This window comes from Etheostoma spectabile, chromosome 20, assembly GCF_008692095.1.
Source record: "Etheostoma spectabile isolate EspeVRDwgs_2016 chromosome 20, UIUC_Espe_1.0, whole genome shotgun sequence".
Lineage (NCBI taxonomy): Eukaryota > Metazoa > Chordata > Actinopteri > Perciformes > Percidae > Etheostoma > Etheostoma spectabile.
This window is the reverse complement of record NC_045752.1, coordinates 20705326-20713108: the sequence shown is the minus strand read 5'-3', so window position 1 is coordinate 20713108 and position 7783 is coordinate 20705326. Positions and strand designations below refer to the sequence as shown.

Genomic DNA, 7783 nt, shown 5'->3' with positions numbered 1-7783 from the left:
GCCCCGCCCTAATGTGATCCACCTGACGTCTCACCTGTTCCCCATTACCTCGTTACCTTGTTCCCATTGTCTAGTGCTGCAACATTAGTTTTGTCCTCAAGCCAGTGTACTACATGTTTCTACGAGTTTTCCCGTTCCTCCGTTTTGTTCTCTGTGAGTACTCCCCTGGACTTTCCCCTTGTGATTGCCTTACCCTGCTCTGCCTTTGGTTTTGGAGTTTTTTGTGTTTTTTGGATTACCTATGTTTTGGACTTTGCCCGCCTTTGTGTTTTCTTGGACTGCAATAAAGACTTTTTGTTGAAGTGCCACTCGCCTGCTTCGACTTTGCTTTTGGGTCCTCCTCCTGTCACATCCCCTTAACACACATGCTCCCTTTCCACCTTAAGTATAATACTTTCTGGAAAAAACAAAGAATTCATCCATTTCTCTTATAACAGACATGGACTGTTACAGTTGAACATTTTACACTGACAATATATATTGAAGCTTCGGTTGTCCAAGATGTTTCCTACAGTCGACCCCCTATGTGACCAATGTGGACAAGCTCCAGCCTCTCTAGCACATATGTTCCGGAACTGCCCAAGACTATGTAATTATTGGGTTAATATTTTCCAAACTCTGTTTAAAGTTCTTAAGATACAACTCAATCCAGACCCGGTTTTGATTGTGTTTGGGGTAAATGCAGCCACAACACTCAAATAGTGAATACAATAGGCCATATGTTTTGTGACACTGTTGGCACAATGAAGAAAATTGGAATTGGAAGTTGAAAACACCCACCAACCCATCTAACGTTGGGGAAAGAGGTAATGAATCTTTTAAAATTGGAAAATGTTAAATACACACTTAGAGGGAATCTTATCAACTTATAGCAACCTTTTTATAAACCAGTTTGTGAAGAAAAAACTGTGACCGATAGTGGAACATAAGCGGAGTTTGAAATTCGAGCCGGGGGGGGGGGCAAAAAAAACAACTCAGTGTAGCAGCTGAGACCTGTTCTACCACTTGGGGAACACAGAACAAGCACATATGGACAAAAAAACATCCTAATTAAACATAGATTTTAAATTACATTGTACAAATTTAACAATCCGCCCTCATGAAATCCAATCGCAGCATGGTTGTCTTTGACAGACGGTTGCAGGATACACTTGTATCCATGAACAATCAGTGTTCGACACACAGTCTGATGAGATGCCTCTCCAAATGCAGATACGAAGCGCAATCATACCTTAAAACGTTAAAAAAGTAGTCCACGCCAATCAGTAGATCCACAAAAAGGGTCACATGTATCCAGCACCGTCACATTCACCAGTCAGCTCCAAACAGGTGAACGAGGCCTCTCCGCTTCGCCATTTAAACAAAGTCAAATAAAACGTTTAAAAGTCCAAATCTACACAAAATGCGCCATCAATTAGTACGCTGACAGCAGATTTTACATACATGGTTGGCACGGCGAGATGTCCAGACAAGTTGTGTTGTACCAGTTGGGACTTCCAACAAGATACTATATAATAATATTTTTATTTTATTTTTTATTTTATTTTATTTTTTTTGGGGGGGGGGTTAAAGATGTGTTACTGTGTTAAAGAATTCAATAAACAGCTATTAAAAAAACAAGTAATACATGAGTAAGTATTTTTAAATTTGACAAAACAAAACATAATACTTTTCTGCATTGGCAGAATGGACCAATATAGATGTGAAGTAGTTCTTGGAGACTGGGCTGGAACGGTTCCCTATGCAGATCAGCTGTATTCATAGTTTGTGTTTTAAGCATAAGAATTGGCTAGGGATATTGTATTACGAGCAGCCCATTCCAGTGTAATATTCTAGAAGTGTATAATTAAATAATAAGACTTGTTTTTATTCAGCTGCTCGTATCCTGATTTTCTAAATGAAACAATAAAGGGGAACAAAGGTGGCTCGCCTTTTAATGAAGGGTTTATGACTTATTTACATATCACACGTTAATCATCAGAGTATTTCTTATGAGATGCTATAAACTAATGAAACAATCAGCAGAAAGGTGGGCGGTCTCTGCTGATGTAAAGGCTGAGGAGAGATTACTCACTATGTTGGTGCACTTCTAGAAAAAACAAAACCGAGAGAGCGGTTTTCGTCTACACCAGGGGTCTTCAAAGTGTTTTAGACCAAGGACCCCTTAGCTAAAAGAGATGCATATCTTGTATAATATTAAATTGCATATTAAACTGGGCCAGAAGGATGAAAATTGATAAGCACATTCATATTACCAAGTTTTAACAATGATTTAGTATCAGCTGTCCAAGTACAAATATAAGAGTAAGAAAGGAGTAAGTGTACAAGTGTACAGCTACAGGAAGAAATAAATAAAAACAATAGAAGTAAAGAGATTAAGTGTTAAAGTGAGATTAGGTTAAAAAGATGGTTTCAAATGGATTGTTCACATTTTACTGAAGTGCAGTGTCAACAAAGCACAATATGAACATAAATAAGTACAGTATAAATAATAAGTTGTGTTGGTCGATTAGCAGATATTGCACATTTAAGATATTGATAAATTATTATCAGTAATAAGAAATCATTGTACATAATTGTCCAAGCGTATTGGGATGTGATGTGGAAGACACGTGCTGTGAGCTCGGTTAGTTACATGCATTAAAGGGACATGATTAAATGAATTAATGAAATGAAGACACAGACAGAAAAGTGGCGCTGGGGTGTAACAGTTTTCCTGAAAGTTTTTTTGTACCGTGCTCACCAGCCGGCATTGGGGGGGGGGGCACTCAGTTAGGGTTGTATCAAATACCATTTTTTTAGCTTCTTAGCTTTGATTACTTATCAACAGCGACTATTGGGGGGGTGTCAAAATGTCCGACCGCACGGGAAGGCAGCGGAGGAAAAGGAAAGACACAATGTGAGAGTTGAACAGACTTGACTTTGTTGTTGCAGGACACTTAACACTTCAAAAAACAACAAGTCTGAAGTTACATCACTTTTAAGACGGCCACCAAGTCTGGATTATGCCAATGTATCAAAAGGGGCTTCTTCCCAAATTCATTGTGCATCACATGGTTGCATATAATTGGGTGACAATCAATCAGTGTTCATTTTGTCTGCGAAAATGTTGACGGTATCAGTGGATGTTTCTTGTTATTTCGTGACTAAATTGTATCGACACAAAATGTAATACTCACAAAAAGGTGAAATTCAATTTCCAATTCAATTGTATTGTCAATGACACAATGTGCAGGCACATACGTAAATAAAATGTCCGTTCATCATGCCTAGACCAGTAAAGACGACAAGATTGGATTAATACGGGATAGCTAAAGGTTTATTGATATACAGTGTGTGTGTGTGTGTGTGTGTATGTATGTATATATGTATGTATGTATGTATGTATGTATGTATGTATGTATGTATGTGTGTGTATGTATATATATATGTATATATATGTGTATATATATATGTGTATATATGTGTATATGTATGTATGTATATATATATATATATATATATATATATATATATATATATATATATATATATATATATTCTGAACAGAGACAGATAATATGAGAAAAAAACTGAATGAGAGCATTTTGTCTTTGACAAAAAGAACATAAAGATACAAATGGAAACAGCGTAATAGCATTGACTGGACAAACGTGTGTAAAAACAGTGCAAGCAGAAGTCTAATGGACTCTGAATGGGACTCTGTAGCAGCGCAGCCTAATGTTGAGTGAGGGACTGTTTTGTGTGTTCATTCTACCATGCATTATAGAAACATGGTGTGTTCCAGTGTGTTTTCAGTTTCATGACCATATCTTGTGTCTCCCAGCATGCCCCCTTGGAGCTGATCCTCCCTCCCACCCCCCTCCTGTGCGGGTTTGTATAGTATAACCCCAAGCAGGGGACGGCACGCTGGGCGGTGTCTCGTGTTGGGGGCCGTCCCCAATATGCCGCTGGCTGAACCAGAGAAAACAGGCTGACCCAGATTCCTGCCCCCACACACACACACACACACACACACACACACACACACACACGGATGAAGGACAAAACATTTCTGCAGTACGTGGGAAAAATAAATTTACTTTAAGTTTAACACATCCCAGACAACGGCCACTTTTAGATGGGAAGCCTCGAAGGCATTTATAGGAAGTCAAATTATAAGTTACATAGACAGGAAAACAATAGAAGCACAGGGGATAATTAGAGATCTGGAATCTAAAATCAAAATGCTTGGAAACAAAAGATTGCAGGAAGGACCAAATTAAATTTCCAAACAGTTACTACTTCTTAGAACCAAACATCCGCGCCCACACACACACACACACACACACACACACACACATATATATATCCACTCACCCTGTGTTTCAACAACAGAAGACCATAATAACTGAATATCTTCTGTTGTAAAGATTAAGAATAAGATTAAGAATATTCTTTTTCCTTTTACAGTCCATCAATAAATTCAATGTTTATAGTTTCTGAAACATTAGGATGTGCTGCTTTTCTCTGTGCGTCATTGTAAAGTGAATATCTCTAGATAATGTTGTGTTGATCACACACTTTTTTGTTGAGAGGAGGGGTTAACTTCACTAAACAAGCAAAACAATGGTCTTATGTATTCACAATAACTGTGTATCATGCATACATTATGTATATATTCAGCACATTCTCACTCCCATTGCGTGGACCCGGTCTCCTAGGTGGACGTCCTGTGTTGTTTGACCCATTCACAACCCAACCAGCAGCCTTTACAAGGATTTTCAGTCTTTCATACTACTCTCTTCATACTACGTCATCTTACAGCGCCGCGTTGGAGCTGCTGCTCTGCCCGGTGTGGTACATACAGACGCTGATGGCGGATTTATCGGTATCTAACGTTGAGAGACACTGACCAAGCGGGTTGATGTTTGTAGTAACAAGGCAGGAGCAGACGGACTTTACGCTGCAGTCTTACTCCATAATTATGTTCCTTCTGACAAAAGTGTGTCAAATCAATGCATTCCAATCTGTGAGTCTGAAATGTTATACTACATTTAAGTTCTTTCTGGAGCTGTTTAAAACGTGCGTGCCCGCACACGTTGAACTGTCCATCGCCACAGACTTCACTCGTTGTCTTTGATTATTAGTTTTTCTCAGGTGAAGTTGAAATGTGGCTAAAGTACATTTTAGGTCTGTCTCTGTAGATCAGACACAGATTGTGGCCTCAAACTCAATAAAAACTGAGTATATTTTCTTATCAAATTGTGTCCCCAAAATATCAAAGGCCGAATTCATTGTCTTGGTTAGTATCCGCTCAGGTTAATAAGCTGAACTTCTCAGCACACTTCACCGTCTCGACTAAAGCTGCCTTTCATCAGCCCAGAAGACAACGGCAAAAAAAAACCTGCCCTGTCGAATGCTAGAATGCTAATGCATGCCTGCGTCTCTCGCAGACTGGATTACTGCAATGCACTTTCTCTGGCCTCGCTCACGGATCAATAGCAGACTGCAGCCTATTCAAATGCAGCGGCTCTCATCCGCACTGGAACAGGAAGAGTGAAGACATCCCTCCAGTCTGAGCTTCTCGACCTAGGGCTCGGATTTAACCCTTGAGTTGTCTTCCCGTCAACGTGAATTTGTTGGCCATTTCGGATCAAAATAGCAACTTCACTTTTTTCGGCTCTTTTTTAAAACCTTTTATTTTTTTCAATTTACGGTCAATAAAACTAATTTCTATGAAATCATTTCTCATTTTTTTCTTTAAAAAAGGCATACGTTATGAATTAATACGACTAACAGTTAAGATCCGAGGATGTTGAGTGGATCACAGACTGGTATGTGTCAAAGTTTAGTCAAACATTTTATACACCCAAAAATAAATGGAAGTAATCATTAATTTTACCCGCGAAGAATGATTTATGGGTTCCATACCAGGTTACATGCATCCATGTTATTCTTTGGGCATTTGATTGAAAGAAACCATATTTCACATATAAAAACAAAAACAAAAAATGGGTCAAATTTTGCCCAAGGACAACACAACGGTTAAAAGAAAAATAATCTATTGTGTCCAAGTGTTTTCAGGGGAATGGTTGCTCTGGAGCCTACACAAGTTGGAACACACACTTACGGAAGACAAATTTAGTTTTAAAAGAAGCTGGAGGCAGCAAAATTACGCCGCTGGATAAACTATTTAAAAAAAAAATGGCTGGTTTATTCAGAACACCCCTGTCTACTGCTAGGAATGATGACGCAGTGAATAGTGACGATTCTCTCCGACCAATCAGCAGTCTGCAGGTTTTCACGCCACCTTTTGGTAACGCCTCAGCTCGCTTGGAACCTCGACTGAAAAAAAATGAATTTTTCCATAATGGATAACCGAAAAAGGCGAGTAGAGGCAAGTCGACCATGTCACATGAAATGGAAAAACGCCATTGCACTCCAGCATTTCTTTGTTACAAACTTAGGCTAACATCGGGGGGGGGGGGGTTGTGAAACAGCCTGGGCTTGAAAACCAGGTTAAACCACATGTCCCTAAACAGGGACTCACTAACCCATTCCTGAAGCATTTGTTCTGGACTGCAGCGCCGCATGATATCCATTATAAACAAAAACATTTTAAAATTGCATGAATGACATTTCAGAGAAAAACAAAAAAACAAAGGTGAATTAAATAATTTAACATCCTCCACTGGCACATTGTGCCAAACATTGATGATTTCATCTGAAAATGTAGCTTTTGTGAAATGAATGATTGCGGGAGAAACAAATGGCACATAGGGCAAAAATAAACAGGCCCTTTGCTTCATTTACTCTCGTCTTGTCTTCCCGTCAACCATGAACTTGTTCTTTGAGGTTTTTGTCGCTTTATTTTAACATTTTATCTTAATTTTTTTGATTTTTGAGTTACAAAAAAGCTGAAATTATTATTTTATTTTGGCTTATAGTTAAGATCAGAGGATGTTGAGTGGATCACACACTGACATATGTCAACGTTTAGTCAGGATGCGGTTTTGAGACCATTTAATAAAAAAAACATATACACATGCAATAAAATTGAATAAAACACCCGAAGTTCAGCTGCATTAAACATCAATTTTACCCGTGGATAAAGTATCACGTACATCCATGCGTCCATGTTATTTTTGGGCAATTTGGTTGAACGAAACTCATATTTCTGATACAAATAAACTTTAAAATCAAAAGAACATCACAATGGTTAAGTGTTTGATTAAAGGAGGTTGCTGTTCAGTGAGGATAAAAGTGTGTGTTTGGTCATTTGTATGGTTTCAGTTAATATTAATAGTGTTGGGCATCGGTAGTGGTGGTTGGTGGGATAATAGGTACACTGCAGTGTCTTCCTCCACCAAACACAGCCCCGACCGCCCGCGCTGCACATTGCCCGTTCCAGGAAACCCTCGCGCTGAACTGAATAATTGATGAGCTTGTCTCACTGCTGTCTCTAAGTGAGCTCTCTCTGTTGGCCTCCATGGCTGTCCGCCACTCTGTTTGCCTGACCTTACTGTACAGCTCCCCCCACTGCCTCACTTTGTCTCCACTCTGAGACTTTGGAAGGGGAAAGTCTGGTCGTGGTGTGTCTGCTGGGGAGCAGAGCGGATGGAATTAAACACATGAAAGATGACTTAAGCTTTTCCTTCAGTTAAAGAAATAATAAGTGGACAATCCGCTTGGACGTCCCCTGGAACCTAATAAAAGCATGCGTTAACCCTCATGTTGACTTTGGGTCAAATCGACCCGTTTTCCTATATCAATGTTCTTTTTAATTACCCAAAATGACATG

The 7783-nt window shown here is 39.2% G+C and overlaps 3 long non-coding RNA genes across 3 annotated transcripts in view; 2 read left to right on the top strand and 1 right to left on the bottom strand.

Moving 5' to 3' along the window:
- Positions 1-1249, bottom strand: part of LOC116669867 (uncharacterized) — a 2592-nt gene extending 1343 nt beyond the window's left edge. Inside the window, exon 1 of the long non-coding RNA XR_004326892.1 lies at positions 1180-1249. This is a non-coding gene — a long non-coding RNA (uncharacterized LOC116669867). The remainder of the gene's footprint in view (positions 1-1179) is intronic.
- LOC116669850 (uncharacterized) overlaps positions 1-6510 on the top strand; it is a 23854-nt gene extending 17344 nt beyond the window's left edge. Inside the window, exons 3-4 of the long non-coding RNA XR_004326875.1 lie at positions 1145-1153; positions 6501-6510. This is a non-coding gene — a long non-coding RNA (uncharacterized LOC116669850). The remainder of the gene's footprint in view (positions 1-1144; positions 1154-6500) is intronic.
- LOC116669868 (uncharacterized) overlaps positions 1-7783 on the top strand; it is an 827043-nt gene that overhangs the window by 717617 nt on the left and 101643 nt on the right. The gene's annotated exons all lie outside the window — the stretch shown is intronic.